The sequence below is a fragment of the Octopus bimaculoides genome, chromosome 3 (assembly GCF_001194135.2).
Source record: "Octopus bimaculoides isolate UCB-OBI-ISO-001 chromosome 3, ASM119413v2, whole genome shotgun sequence".
Classification (NCBI taxonomy): Eukaryota; Metazoa; Mollusca; class Cephalopoda; order Octopoda; family Octopodidae; genus Octopus; species Octopus bimaculoides.
The window spans coordinates 136,593,012-136,609,711 of NC_068983.1; the positions used below are offsets into that span (position 1 = coordinate 136,593,012).

Consider the following 16,700-nt stretch of genomic DNA (forward strand, 5'->3'; position numbering starts at 1 on the left):
CCTACGACATCACTATTCTCTCTCCTACACTGTCTTGCAGCACGAAATACCTCGTGTCTTTGGTCCTCACGGCGCAGAACATTGGCAAATTTTTTCTTATCTGCTTCCCCTCTGGCTAAATAAACCTGTCGCCTAGCCTCCCTTCTGGCACATTGGTACAATTCCCTGCTACCACCGTTCTTCCAGTCCTTCCAAGCCTGTTTCTTTTGTCTAATAGCCCTGTCTACCTCCTTGTTCCACCACCACGTTACTCTGGGTCGAGAGGGGACCTTACACCAGCCACAGATCTGGTCGGTGGCTTTCAACAGGTTGTCCTGCAGAAATCTCCAATTGTCTTCCACGTTGTATGATGCTATATCCCCTTCTATTTCGTCAAATGCTTGAGCTAAGTAATTGCTTGGACAATATGCATTTTAACAAAGGGAGTAAAGAATGTGGTGTTAATTCTGATTGAATCAAGATCATCTTGACAACATATCAGTCATATTAAGCCTACTTTGGGTGGAAGTTATAAAATAGGTTGAATCAGGACTGTAACTTGAGTGTTTATGTAAAAGCTCATGTCCATAGGAGGATTTAGAATTAGCACTGCAAGCCCTTGATTCTTATACACTGCTCTATCTTCTTGCAAGAATGAGTGTTGCATAATCATGGTACCTATTTATAGTGCTATGGTCTAGGTCAATGATTTCAAGACAACACTGGCTACAAGATACAAACTATCAATTTTTCAGCAGTAATCAGCTTAGCCAGTTGCACCTCTCTAGATAATTATAGATAGATAGCTATGGTTTTGGGAATTGATTATAATTAAAAAATGACAAATATAAAGAAAATGTAAGGAAAGGCATAGCTATTGTAGCATTAAGTTGATGTATGATAAACCACCCCCTCTAAATATAGGGTGTTACTCTGTTGTAAGTAACATTCACAGAAGATCTAGAACATAACTCAAATAGCTAAAAAAAATTAACCCTTTAGAATTTAAACCAGTCATATCCAGCCCAATATATTCTACCTATTTTATGTTCAAAGTGGCCAGGTCTGGCCTCTTATTCTTGCCCTGTCGTTCTAAAAATAGACTATCACATCATTGAAATCTCATAGCTACTGGATAATGCAGGATTAATTCAAAGCAATGTGAATAAATAAGCAATACATTTGAGAGAATAATGTGAAAGCTGAAGGGTTAAAGTACTGACAATATGTAATACTCACAGGCACAATAAAATGCCAGCAGTAATTACAAATTTTGACTTGTGAGCTGGTGATTCAATGTCCAAGCCACTCAAGATTTCATTTTTATAGAATAGTAGAATATTATGCATTAAAAAAGAAAAAAGAAAAACAAATTTCAAGGAAACTAATGATGATCTACATGGTAAAAATTATACAGTGAAGTTCATGAAACTGGATAAGTTTGTATGCCATGAGGAGAAAGGAATTTGATATTTTGGGATTGACACTTTGAAGGAAAAGAAACTTAAAATTTCTTTCATCTCAGATGAAGAATCAATTTCAAAATGTCAAATTCTTCTTCTCCCCACATCATAAAAATATAGTCAAATTCATCAGTTCTGATCAAGCAGAACTATAATCAAAGACATTCTAGCAGTGACCACTGTAGGTTTACATTATCCAACAGCCTATTTATCTTTTTAGACAGAAAGATATAATTTGAGATTTGGCTTCCAAATGCAGAAGATTGAGCAACCAACTAATGTTCCCCTCCTTGGTTTCTAGTCTATTAGTTTATTGTCAAACATTCATCATATTTTTTTTTTTATGATGATGTGTACTAGTCACTTTACTAAAAGTAGGCTACAGGCTTAATGAAATAATGTGGTCATTATGATAATATAGTTATACATAGTTACATGCTTTGTAATTAATTATTAAATGAATGTTATGGTTATAGTGATTAAATGTAATTACAAAAGGTTATAATTATTGATTATCATTTGATATAGTTAGGTTGACCCATTAAATGTAGTTAGGTTGTTTACACTAGATTAAAAGAAATCAATAACTTAATAATGGTATCCTCTCCCTCTCATTTATACATGGTGAAACCATAACCTTTCCTTTCATAGCCTTGTTCTTAGCTTTGATTTCATGGCATTAAGCAGATAAGAGATAAATCTTCCCTTGAATATCATTGATAGCATTCTCTGTAGATCTGGTAACTATCGCTAACAGCTAGGAAAACTGAAGTGTGTAGAATAAAGTATCAAGTCCAAATACTTAGCAAATTGCCTCTAGTAGTTTTAAACTGAAAGTCTATGAGCTGTATATCGAAATACCTTCAAGTGTGGGATGCATGCTGTAAAGTATGCTAAGTTTGCAACCCATTTTTGATTTTCAAATGGTGCCATTTCCTTTTATTAATGTTCTTAGGAGATGCATGAACAGAACAATTTACCATTTCTTCTTCTCTAACATAAACTTCATGCCTGTAGATTTAGTTATGGTTAGTTGCTAGATGATTTTCTTGAATGAAGAAAACCTTCATTGGTATTCTGACAAAATATTGGACCAACTTTTATCCTTTATACTTTACTTGTTTCAGTCAATAGACTGCAGCCATGCCAAGGTATTGCCTCAAATAGCTTACTGAAGCAAATGAATCCCATTACTTTTTTTTAAGTCTGGTACTTATTTTACTGGTTTCTATTGCAAAACTGCTAAGTTATGGAAGCATATACAAACCAACACTAGTTAACTAGTGGTAATGGAAACACACATACACATACAATGGGCTTCTTTCAGTTTCTGTCTACCAGATTCACTCAAAGCTTTGGTTGGCCCATGACTATAGTAGAAGACATTTTCCCAAAGTGCCACACAGTGGGATTGAAGTTAGAACCATGTGGTTGAAAAGCAAACTTCTTACAACTCGGCCACACATGTGAAGAAGGAGAGAAAGTAATAATGATAATGGGGTGGATTGATTAGATGAAATCAGTGATGGAGTGGTCAGTCTGTCTGCCATACCAGTATGGATTGGATAGTTCATCAGGGTCCAAGATAGTTCTTATTAAAGTTTACTCAGGATTATGTTTGAGAGTGGGTGATAGGAGAGATACTAACAGAGTTAATGTTAGGGAAGAGGGCAGTAGGAGGGAAAATGAAAAATAGTGTCAGGGGTTAATGAAAGTGTTATAAAGTGATAGGATGGTAGAGAAGGTTGAGCAAGAGATGTTGTGCTACCTGACGCTGGAGATTGGGTTTTCTGTAGTACCACACATCTCCAGTCTCCTCTCATCTCCTTCAGATTTTCTTTTACCGCTTCGTTCCAAATCTTTCTTCATATTCCTCATCCACAGGTACAGTTCACTTTATTATCTATATACACACAGACATGTGTCTGTGTGTAAAATGCTCTAAATTCCAAAAAGGTATTTTACTTCTCTGCCCAAACCCTTATATAAATATATCAAACTAAATTATGCAACAATTAGTAATTTCAGGAGCTTCTGAACTTACAAATATAAAAGTACATGCATACACATGAATACATAGATATACACAGATGTGCAAACATTGACTAATGCATCTCTTTTCTGTTAGTTGTCTCCTTTTTCATAACTCTCAATCTCTCTTTCTCTTTTCATTTTTGTCATTATCTCTGTCTATCTAAGTTACACTTTTGATGCTTTTCTTTCTGTGTTTGAATACATACAGTTATATATGTGTATATATTTATGAACGTGTGTGTGTATGCATTTAGATGTCTGTTTTTGTATCAGTTTGTTAGTGAGTGAGTGTGAGTCAGAGAGAGAAGAGAAAACGGTCTCCAATACTGATTTAAATGTTTTTCAATAAACAGAATGGATGAGAGAGATTAAGGGGAGGAAGAAGAAAGGACAAATTCTTCAAAAGAACTGATAACTAGATGCCTTTTATATAAGAAATTTGTTAAGTGAGTATTTAGGTTGTTATATTGGAAACTATTAAGTTTATTTAGAAATGGTGTCAGAAAAAAATCTCCTGTCATGAAGTAGGTGATAAAATTGTAATGTTAGTTTAGGCCTAAGCTGAAGGTCATAACAGATCTGAATTTCTGGAGAAATTCAATTATAGCATCTGTCAAGTGTGTTACCAAAATTGCCAGTGGTAACTTTCAGAAATTATTTTCTTTAAAGTAGATTCTGCATGAAGTCAGATGAAAATGAAGTGAACTGAATCCATGTTGAAAACTATTAATTTTAAAGACAATATATGTTGCTTAAAGAAATTATCGGTACAGTGTTGGGAGGTTATTTTTTAATTTCTCTCCATTTTCTCTTTTTTTCCCTTCATTCGTTCCACTGTAAATTATGTAGAAGCATCATAGAGTAAGTGTAGCTAAGATTGCAATCTTTGATTACTAATTGAGCCAATATGCTTCACTGATACCTTGAGAATGTTTTGAGTAAATTCAAGTAATTTCAGACATAGTGAATAACTCAGAAGTATTCCACAATCTGATGGGTTGTATGAATTTTATTTTTTGCTTCTATTATCACAGAAAATAATCTAGATATTTTGAAATAGTTCAAATTGGTTGAGTAAAAAGAGCTAAGCTTTTGCTAAGTTCACAAACAAGTGCCAATTCATATCTTTAGCCATCTTATTTCAGTCAGGCACTAAATGCCTACAGAAATTCATAAATATAATACAATTTCATTTTCTATCTTTATAAATGCAAGTTCTTGTGGATATGTGAAAAATCATTTCATTTTATAACTTTTTAAAGTTACCTTCTAATTTTTAGTTGGCACCAATTACACTGCTAGTGCTTCTTAAAAAAGATATAATCATTATCAAATTTGTATCTAAGTAAACACCCATTCAAATGACACTTGTAGGCACTTATTCTTTACTCAAATTTAAAATTAACATTATATCTTATCATAGCATCACCACCTGGCCCTTGAGTATCTGTAGAGGAGTCTGTTCCTCCCAACAGTTTTGGAGAACCTGAAAAAGGTTATAAATGCTGCTATTCCTCTTTTGACTGAACCATTTTAAAAAGAATATCTTTTAAATATGACCACAATAATACTATATAGACAGCATTAAGGAGGTATAAGTCAATATCAATGTAACAATCCATGACATAAAATAATGAACAAATCTATTTCATAACTTATACTCTGGAACACAAGTATATATAAAGAGGATGCATATCTATTCTGTGTCTATCTATGGACTTCATTTTTAGTCATTTAATTAGTCTGTAACTGTCTAATCAACTCTATCCACAGACTGTGATTAAACTACTTGAAAGCTACTACCTGTACCTGCTAAATTCACAGTACAATATTCTAGTCAGTATCTTACTACACATTGTGCATGTCTAGTTAACATTTAACAGTAATCTCTGTGTGTGTGTGTGTGTGTGTATACACACACACACACACACACACACTCTTTCCCTTCCATACTAATATTCCTTTACTAGCATCCCTACTTCCTCTCCCCACTCTCTCTCATCTTCTTACACTTAATTGTAAACTTTTTCCCTTCCTTCCCCTGTTCTCTCTCTCTCTCTCTCTCTCTCTCCCTCTCTCTCTCTCTCTCTTATTCTCTCTCCCTCCTTCCCTTTTATCTGCTACCCACACATGACCAGTGACTGATTTTCTATCTTTTTGCCACTGGACACCTAGCATGCTGGTCAACCCTTTTTCTCTTCTCAATTCTGTTCTTTATATCCATTTGATGATTTCTCCCAGCTGTTAATCCATCATTCTTGTGTTTGACCCCAAGGCTTTATTTATTGTTTCATCTATCATTTCAAATTACTGTTGTTTACTTTCGTATGTCCACCCTGTATTATTTTGTTTACTCAAACCCTAATTCTCTGCAAATCTTACAGGTGCCGCCGATATACGAAGTTCCTAATCTTATTGTTAAAGGCATTCAACTAGGTAGTATATTTTTCGGTCAATAGCTGATGAAGTATTAGGGTTCTGGTGTCTGTCCTATGTGTACGTTTTGTAGAACTTAATGCATTTTTCATTTGTGGAGTAACTGAATGCCACAAATCCCGACTTTTATATATATATGATCAATTTGTCTACCAACTCACAAAGTTTTAGTTCAAATCTGCTGCTAACACTTCATTATATATTTGTTCAAGGGACTTGATTCTGTTGACTTTGATTCATATTGTTGACATAAATAAAGAGCAAGTCTTCTCATATTCAGAAACTAGAAGGTAAAATCAGTGCTGAGACACAAACTGTAGTGAACCAAAGAATTTTTTATTTAATTAAAATTATACCCATGAACAATTATGAACAAGAAAGATGAGGAAAACAGCCCTCAAAATTTTAATTAAAACGAATTAAAAATGAATGTGGAAAATGTAGTGGGAAGAGATTTTGGCTTTATTAAACCTCAGCAAAGCAGTCTTTGCTAGACATAAGAGTTCAGAAAATATAGATGTTTTGTGACTACAGATTGCATCACATGATAACTTAAAAGGAATGGGAAAAATTATTCCACACAAAAACCAAATGATAGAGTCAGTGCTAACATATTAATGCAGTGAGCAGAGAAATTTTAATTAATTAATATTACACCTGTAATTCTTGGAAATGTCAATACTTAGTTGATGACTACATACTGTATCTGTCCAGCTGACTGCTATCCACTGTGATTGAATATTTGACAATTACATTTATTTGTTAGATTAATATGATAACATACTCTTCTCTAAAGTCAAAGGTTTATACTTTCTATTACATTATAATACTAGCATTTTACTGAGCATGTGAAAATGTTAAAATAAACACTGTGTGTGTGTGTGTGAATTAGTTATAAGGATTCAACGGAACCTAGCCACTTCAACACTTAGGATACCAAAAATGGCGAGGTATGATAATGTAGAGTTCACAGTGAGGTAAACAATGAAGGTATCAAGTGTTGGTCAGATACTGTAGATATGTGAATACCAAATCCAATTTAAACTGTAGATCTAACTCTGAGGTTAGTTTCAGGTGTGATGTAGATACAAAAAAGAGAACAGTTGTTTCGGTTGAATTTTATTGGTGTATTCATAGATTACATCATCATCATCATCATCATCATCGTTTAACGTCCGCTTTCCATGCTAGCATGGGTTGGACGATTTGACTGAGGACTGGTGAAACCGGATGGCAACACCAGGCTCCAATCTAAATTTTGCAGAGTTTCTACAGCTGGATGCCCTTCCTAACGCCTCCACAATCTTCAGGTAAAATTTTAAACAGATAAGATGAAGCACAATCTTTGAACATTAGGCCTCACCGAGACAATGACTTGTGACTGAGACTTTTGGAAATATGCTGTGCGTGAGAAGACCCAGGCAAGACAAATGAGACCATAACCTGTGGCCTTTACCAGGGTTGTAGCCAGCCCACTTATGCATACATTTCCTTCTTTGGACACAAAACCCTGCTTGCGAAGATCTGTTGAGGCAAGTGAAATCGAAATCGAAAATTGAACCAAATTCATTGACTGGCACCCATGCCAACCTTCCTTCATTGGACACTAAACTCAGCTTGCGAAGACCTGTTGGGGCAAGTGAGATCGAAACTGAACCAAATTCGATGACTGGCACCCGTGCCAGTAGAGTGCTAACCACCATCCGAGCAGGATCACTGCCAGAGCAGTGGTCTCGCTTCCATGCCAGTTGCACATAAAAAGCACCATTTGAGTGCGATCGTTTCCACCTTCACCTTACTGGCTCTCGTGCCGGTGGCATGTCAACAAAACATTGGACTCACTCTTGTGCTGGTGGCACGTAAAAAACACCATTTGAGCATGGCTGTTGCCAGTACCGCCGGACTGGCCCTAATGCTGGTGGCACGTAAAAAGCACCCACTACACTCTCAGAGTGGTTGGCGTTAGGATGGGCATCCAGCTGTAGAAACTCTTCCAGATCAGAATGGAGCCTGGTGCAGCCATCTGGTTCACCAGTCCCCAGTCAAATCATCCAACCCATGCTAGCATGGAAAACGGACGTTAAATGATGATGAAGCATTACATTTAAGAGAATAATCTGAATAAGGGCTAAACATTGTTTTGCTAAATCAGCCTTTTGGTCACGTATAAATATTTGGGAAGAAATAAAATTTATTTAAATTTCATTGACTATGCTTTTAAGGTATTATGTGCACCTTTGATACCAACTATTAGTCATTATGCATCAGGATGGGTCAGTTTTAAAGTTTGTGAGAAAGTATTTGTGAATATGTTGGCAAGTTGAAATAAATCTATTTCCTTTGTTTGTGATTAAAGCAGAGTGGTGAATATGATGTTTATCTAAAGACAGAGCTCATAGTATTTATTAACCAGTTTCTCATTGTGGTTTCTCTTCTCTCTCTTGATCTCCAAATATATTTTGAAAGTGCCATAGTATTCTCTAGGTATCGATGATGAAATGAGTTCTTATACTGGTGAGTGTAATGCTTGAAGGACTACTCTGTAAATATTGTATTGATTGTTGTTGTAGAGCTAACCACAGAGTATACGACATCTTTTCCTTTGCTATTTACTCTTTAAGATTCTATGTTTCAGCAATTGTATGTCAGCTCTTTTAATTTTTTATTTGTTTGCAATGTTTTGGTATTGTGTCCCTGATATATATTTTTCATGCAGCTGTAGTCTACTTTTATTGTGCACTTGTTAAATAGCTGGTGGTATTTGTATCCACTTAGAAAATATTTTATCAGGTAGCAAAAATGTTTTGCAACATTTTTTTTACATCATTGTTATGTGTTGAGTTATAACATGTAACTTTTCTATCCCTCATGTTTTGAGGCAATTGTTATTTGCAACTTGAATGCAAAGTGAATGTTGTTTAAAGCGTTATTAGTCATTCCTTCTCAATATGCTGATGTGTGCAATCAACCTAAAGAATAATTGAATTAACCCATGGTTTAGATATGTAATCCTATTTTCCTTACATATGAATAAACATATATCTGACTCTGCATTTTTCATGCAAGGATGATTGAGCTTTTTTTCCTTTTGGCTTTTATACAACAAAATAAACAAAACCTATATATGTATTTATGGATGTATATAGTGGGTATAAGTATCAATTAAAATGGTGCCAATTTCTGTACAACCTTTCTTATGATTCTTATCTATGACCCTGTCTTCAATACACTTGCTGCAAACCTTCAAAATAGTGTCAGAAGAGATCAGTGAAGAGATCAATATGTTTATGCTATTGATTAAAATCAAATGACAGATAATTTATTTGTTTGGTTTGTTGCTTGCAAAAGTGCAATATATTTCTTCATTTCATGTTTGACCTCTTAGTTTGTTTTAGTAGGATAATATTTGATCAACTGTGGTAGGTCATAAATGTCTCTAGGGTAATCACAAGTACATTCTACTGTTCATGTATATGGACTCCTTGTCTAAAGTTGCAATTTTTCATTTGGCAACATTGTAAATCTTCATTGTAATACTTATAAAGTTATACTTCCAGTTGCTACTACATATGTGGCACATCTATCTGTAAGTTGTTTTTAGTTACCTTCACCATTGATTTTTCTCCTGTAAGTGCAATGTTTTAAATTTTGTGATATTCATGCGAGCAGATTTTTGACTTTCACCAAACATTACAGAGTTAACCTTCTTTTGGAGAAGAAGCTGATATTTTTACTTGAAAGCAATCTTTAGAAGGTATAGAAATAATAAAGACATTATTTAAAATTCTACATAAAATATATCTGTATATTAATACAGATATAATAGATATTATATTAATAGATAAAGAAAAGTGTGTGTATATGTGTATCCCCATGCATACACACATGCTCACGCATGCGCGTGCACACACACACACAAACACACTTGTATGTTGTAGATGACAAAGAACCAAAACATCTGGCGATTTGCTTTGCTTGAGAAAACCTGCCAAGCTAAGTAATGCAATACTGAGACTTATGTTGAAGGAGACTTGAGTTAACTGGAGTAGGATAATGTGGAAGGAGGTAAGATTTGGAGGCTTGTGTGGTCAAAGTACTAGGTAGGTAAAGTAGAGAAGGCTGGGTAAGGAAGCAAAGGGCTAGTGACAACTTCACTGTTAAAACAACCATGTCAGAACTTTATTGTCTGTTGATATTTTAGCTGCCATTTGAAACTGCATGTTCTGCTTGCCTCAGCTCAGTATAACTAATTATCAGAAATAAATAGCACATCTACTAGGAAGGTCATCTGTGATAGACACGTATCTTATTTGGGATGAGATCTATCCATTGTCTACACAACTTTATGAAATTAGTGAAGTTATAAACTTATGAACTTCTGTGCACCCAAGAACACATTCACTATTCAACTATTGATAACTTATCAGGTTTGTAATTTATAAGAAAGGTTGAAATGACTTCAATGTCTTTTTTGCAACTAAGCTTGCATTAAATTTTAAAACTAGTTTTACCTTATTTCTGAATCCTTGTAGATTAGTTGAGACATTTGTCACTTTTAAGTTATTTGATGACTGATCAGATATGTGATTTATAAGAATGGTTGAAATGTCTTCAATCTCTTATTCAGCTAAGTTTACTTCAGATTGCAAAATTACTCTCACCTTATCTACTGGGTCCTTGTAGATGGACCCGTTGAGATGCTTCTCACATTTAAGTTATTGCTCTTATCTGCTAGACAAAACAAAAATATTTAGATAATCAACATTGTTGATTTCATGGAAACAGTGAAAGTTTTCATGTTTTTGCTTCCCTAAGGCTAATTTTTGATCATGTGAAAAAACTATGACAAAGAATCAAAAGGGTTATAGGCTCATTTCATCAGAAACTTACCAAGTGTTTTACAGTGATTACAGTGCTTATAATATAATTATCATAAGGATTTCTAGCATTTTCTCAACTCACAAATTCTAGTGGAGGGCACAGTTGACTACATATTTTATAAACCCTGGAGTAAAGCTGGATATAAACTAAGAACAAATTAAATACCACTGTTGATTTGTCTAACACTATGAATTTTGCCATCCTCTGCCTTTTTAGTAAAAATAAAAATAATAATAGTTCTTTCTTTTATTCCTTTACTAGTTGCAGATTGTGTCCATGCTGGGACATTGTCTTAAGGTATAAGTGATTACATCTACCATATAACTTAGTTTATCAAAATAAATTCTTGGGCAGATGAAAGGCAAAGTAGACATGGATGTTTTTTAACTCAAAATAAAGGATTATAACCAAATAGAACAAAATATTATCTAATATATGCATAAGGCCACAAATTTGGTAAGCAGTTAGAGTCAATTAAATTGACAACAATACTTAATGTACAGATGAGACTGAATTTATTTTTCATCCTTCCTATGTTGACAGACAAACAGTTATGAAGTTTTAGCTTTGATTTAATTTCTTCTATTCCCACAAATTTTTAGCCTTTTATCCATGTTAGAAATCATGTTATTATTACTTCCGTTTCACTTCTCAGAGCTCTCAATTTCACTTGCTCTGGTTAATTCTGTTGTCAAAGGTCTTGCAGGGTCTCTCCCCATGATACTTAACACCCAAGTACCAATCTCAAGATCCTCACTGTCCCCAATAAAGCAGTTCTCTAAACATGTTCTACTTTCATGTCAATTCCAATTTCTCAAGCAAATTTCTGAAACATATCAGTCTCCTCCTCCTCCCTTCCTTCCGCCCTTCCTCCTGGAGTTGATAAAATAAAGTACCAAACCTAAATCAGAAACTATCCTCAGTATCATATTAATATAGTGGATTTAAAAAGCCATCAATATCTCATTCATTCCTTCTTCAAGAATCCATGAAAACAGACAGAATACAAAGACTATTGATTTTTATCAAAGTTATATTTCAGTATTATACCAGTTACAGCATGGAATATTTTTTCTTTTCATTAGAAATCCTTTAAGCCCTTTTTCTTGTCATGAGATATTTAAATGGTTTTTAATGGCTTGATATAAAAATGGCTGCTTTAATGTAAAAATGACATCCCACATTCATAATGAAACAATGTCAGTAGTAATTCTGCTGAAGGAAATTTATGCAGAAAATTATTGGATCTGAAAACAGAGAAAATTGATTATACATGGTGTAAATAGAAACATAACTTGAATAGTCCAGTCAGTGTTTACTAATCCACCAGACAGGTTTGTCAGACAACCAAACTTTTGAAATTCTGTCCTGTTGTTTATCATCTCAGGATTGGGAGAAATAATCCTGTGTCCCTTTTGGATCCCTTTGTTCCTTAATAACAAACATTTCAATTATTAGGAATCAATAATTGTTTTCTTAAAAATTATTTTAATAGTTATGTAAAATTTATTCTACAGCCAACTACTAAATATATCCTGACATCATCACTACCACTCCATTCATGTATTATATCATGAAAGTTTGAAGTCTGAAATTTAACACCAGTCAGTGGGAACATTTCTCTGTTGTAAATGTTGATATTGCAAAAGCTTCCTCATCCTAATTGATTGTGTAAAGCTGATGGCTGCAAAGTGTGATGTGAATTATAGTTAGTTGTAATGCTGATAATATATATGTAATATATGTACCTAGATTTGGGTTAACTGCAATTTTGAAACTGTATCTTCAATATTTTTCTCATTTAACATGTGCCAGGAACCCTACAACTATTTGATTTTTAACAATAATAATAAAGGTGATAATAATTTTCTCCTCCTTTTATCTCTCCTGTTCAACAGTATTAATTACTGTTTCTAGCAATTTGTTCCTATTATTCTGTCCATTTTATAGAATGAATGTTTAAAATTAACATGGTTCACAAGGAGGTGAAAAGAATTATCATTATCATCACCATTACTACTTCTTGCTGCCATGTACTATTTCATGTACAATTTTCATATACAATTTTACAAGATTCTACATTTGAGACTGTATTGACATTATTGATTTCCATAGTTGAGTCTTATGTTGACATTATGGCCAAATGCTGAGTGTACTAGGTGTCGGAATGATCACTGAAACTAATTTGAATGTAATTTAGTCAAATTTAAATTTATTTTGTTATTTTTTAAGTAAAAAAATTAAATTTGCATCTACAGTTATTTCCTTTTTTTTTAAAGAGTCAATAACTCACAACCCATCACCATGATTATTTCCTACCTTTTAGTGTTTTAAAAGGTGTGATGAACACTTGCACATATCACCTCACCATGCAGGGCACCTTTCAGAAGCAGTTTGTGTACATAATTACTTGTGGGAAATGGTGAAATTAGGTTGGATCAACAATATTTTTCAATACTCTCGGCTCCACTGTTACTTCTGCAATATCCCAGTCTTGAGCAAGTCAAAAAAATGGACAATATTTGTTCTGTGCTAGCAATTTGATTTTTGTATTCTTAAAATGATCCCTTTCTTCTTCCTGTATTTGTCATTTATAAATTACTGTTTCACTCTTTCAGTGTTTAGAATAGATCAACAAGATGTTACAAAAAATATTTCATCAAGTATTGTGGTTTGACTCAGTGTGAGATACTGAGCTCTAGACCCATCTATATGAATCTCTTCAAGATTCATATGGGAGGTCATTAGAAAGTGTGTTTCTTGAGTTCACTCTTAATCTACAAGATGTTATTCACTTCAATTTCAAGCGCTTGGTTGATGTATTTATTTTTGCTGTCACATGGCACTCAAAAGCTGTCTGTAATGATCTTAAGCTTTCTAAGAGTGTCAATATCACTGTTTCTGTGGAAATTTGCTGTTGATGTCAGGATCTTGTAGGTTTTAATGTCTATGGAGGGGATTTGCTCTATAGACCAGCTGTATATGCCATATATGGGTATCAGTATGGATAGTGTAAATGCATTGTGGGATATTGTGTTGGAAAAGGAAACCCTAACTGACATACCTTTTTAGTTTGGTATAATAGCCTCTGGTTAATTATCTTTGTTCACAGTATCTTTGTATGTTATATTTTCATACATACATCCATACATATATGTCTGTGTGTGAGTTTCCCAATTATCATTGCCAAGCAGGGGATTGTATGCACACAATTGATAGCAAGTTAGATTAAATGTATATAATATTCAGTTTGGTACATATTGGTACTTGACAGTTGTTTTATGGCAATATTTTGAAACTCAAATTTTGCCTGATCAAAAGAAATATTTTATTGATTTCCAAATTGATTATACAGGTCTCAGTGAGTTACATCAAGTGCAACTTTTGGTGATGGAAAGAAATAGTATAAATTTTTATCGGTTTTAAAGCATAATATTCTAAAATAATTTAGTGTGTTACAGTTTGTGTAAAATATTTTCAAAATTTTTGTGTGATTTTCCTGTCAGGCATATTTCTAGGAGTACTAACAAGATATGGAAGTTGAATTATGAAATAAAGACAACAAAACCTAGGAGTGTCTGGTTATAGATGCCAACAGTGAAAATGTTAAGTTTTAGTAGCAACAGTACCAACACTAGCACTACTAACACCATTGTCAAAAACTGTGGCAGTAGCAATGTTTGCATTAATAGCAGTATCAACTATGTGAAGAACAGCATAGATAATAACAATAGTGGAAATAAAATAATGAATGGATGTAACAGCAACAATAATAAAACTAAAACTAACAAGAATAGCATTTGAAACTAATTTTCTCAGTTAGTAATCAGTAAACTGAAACAGATCTAAGTTTGATGTTAACAAAGGGCAAAGTGTTTGCTTCTTGTCTATGCACATCACAAGCTTTGTGATCTAAATTGGTATAGGGTTTTTATGTAGGTATTATATTTTGGGAGGTAGAATGTATTTGTATCTTGACAATACTACAGGAGCAGATAATGAACTCAAATGAAGAGTTGACTGAGACTATTACCAACAAAAGGTAAGTTGTATGTCAAGAGGAATACTTATACAGAAATTAGCAGCCTAAAATTACTGTTATTGTTTAGCTCCAAGTCAACCTTGATCACTGTACTCCTTGCCAACCCTCACCTTTCTGACAGCATCCCTGTACATGGCTTGTACAGCTCTCACTAACCACTCATCTATTCCTAGTTTCCACATTGACCACTAGATAAGGGATCAGGAGACCCTGTCAAAGGCTTTCTCCATGTCAGTGAAAGCCAGGTACAGAGGTTTATCTTTGGCTAGGTATTTCTCCTGCAGTTGTCTTACCAGAAATATAGCATCAGTGGTGCTTTTCCTTGGCACAAACCCAAACTGCATCTCGTCTAGACTGACTCTCTCCCTAATTAGTTAGGCTATGATCCTCTCCATGACTTTACTTTTTCATTTATCTGAACCAGATGCTAAATTTAAAATGTACAAGTTTTCATTAAGAAAAAAATTGTGATAGAACTGCAAAATTCATGTACCAATATATCGTATAAAGCATTCCTCAATGAAGACATAGACATCATAATTTCAACTAATATAACACAGAAATAACGTTTAAAACTGACATGAAATATAGCTTTCAGTGTACATGAAATATGTAAACTTGATTTTTAAAGATTCAAAAAACAACATTGGAGAAACTTATACCACATTTCCAATGAGATAACTATGTTTCTCCAGCAAAGCATCATTGCAGTACCGAGAATAACAGAAAATATTTTAGATGTTTAGGAGTTATATATGTTTGGACAGGGACTTGGTTATATGTTGAAACATAGATGTTATGTGTTGAAACAGAAACAGTCATAGCATAACTGTACTCTGTACTACAATGCCAATGATATTGCAACTCTCTCTTAATCCTTTTTGCCCCTTGTGGAGCATAGGGCCTCAACAGTTATTTTCCACTTTTTGTGGTCATTGGCGTGTTTCTTGGCTGCTTCCCATGTCCTGAGCTCGTCCAAAATGCTCCGCTTCCATGTCTGCTTCAGGTGTCCTCGCTTCCTTTTCTCCTGCAGGTTCCAGTCAAGTGCTTGTCATGGCTCATTTGAGGGTTCTTTCTGCAGTGTGTGCCCGATCCATCTCCATTTCCTATAAAATGTGAGAATATGTAATACCATCAACACAATGTTATGTCTTATAATAGATGATAATATCTCAATGCACTATAAATTTTGAAGAAGGCAAAAAAGATACATCAAGGATAGATTAAAACATTTCCATTAATTCCATTTCAACAATCCCTACCCTCTAATACAAATCAGGATACAGAAAGTGCAGATAAACAGAGGATGAGGCTGAATATTGAGATGATCAGGTTATGTGGACTTCAAACATTGATAAAATGTATCAGTAAAAACTTACAGAAAAGCTTTCAATAACAACTTCAAAATTAATAAGTAAATACAAAAAATATAGAAGCATGATGAATCAGATGCTGTTTTAATCAAACATATACAAAATAAATGGATGCATTTATACATTTGTGTGTGTGTGTACATCTTTTAAATACACTGCATTACTGAGCTTATGCATAGATATTCATATACATGCACATACATATAAAAATTTTGTATATATAGATTTAATCACATGCATCAAATTGCATAAATACTCGTAATATATATGTGTAAATTTGCATTGTGAGTATGTAATTTGTGTATATGTGTGTATGTGTGTGTCTGCACATATAAAATGCACAAAAACATATGTATGCATAATATATATGTTATATAATATCATCATCATCATCATCATTTAACGTCCGCCTTCCATGCCAGCATGGGTTGGACAATTTGACTGAGGACTGGTGAACCAGATGGCTGCACCAGGCTCCAATCTGATCTGGCA

General features: G+C 33.9%; 1 protein-coding gene across 1 annotated transcript in view; it reads left to right on the top strand.

Annotated features, from left to right (window-relative positions):
* LOC106872359 (muscle calcium channel subunit alpha-1-like) overlaps window positions 1-16,700 on the top strand; it is a 434,563-nt gene that overhangs the window by 194,448 nt on the left and 223,415 nt on the right. The gene's annotated exons all lie outside the window — the stretch shown is intronic.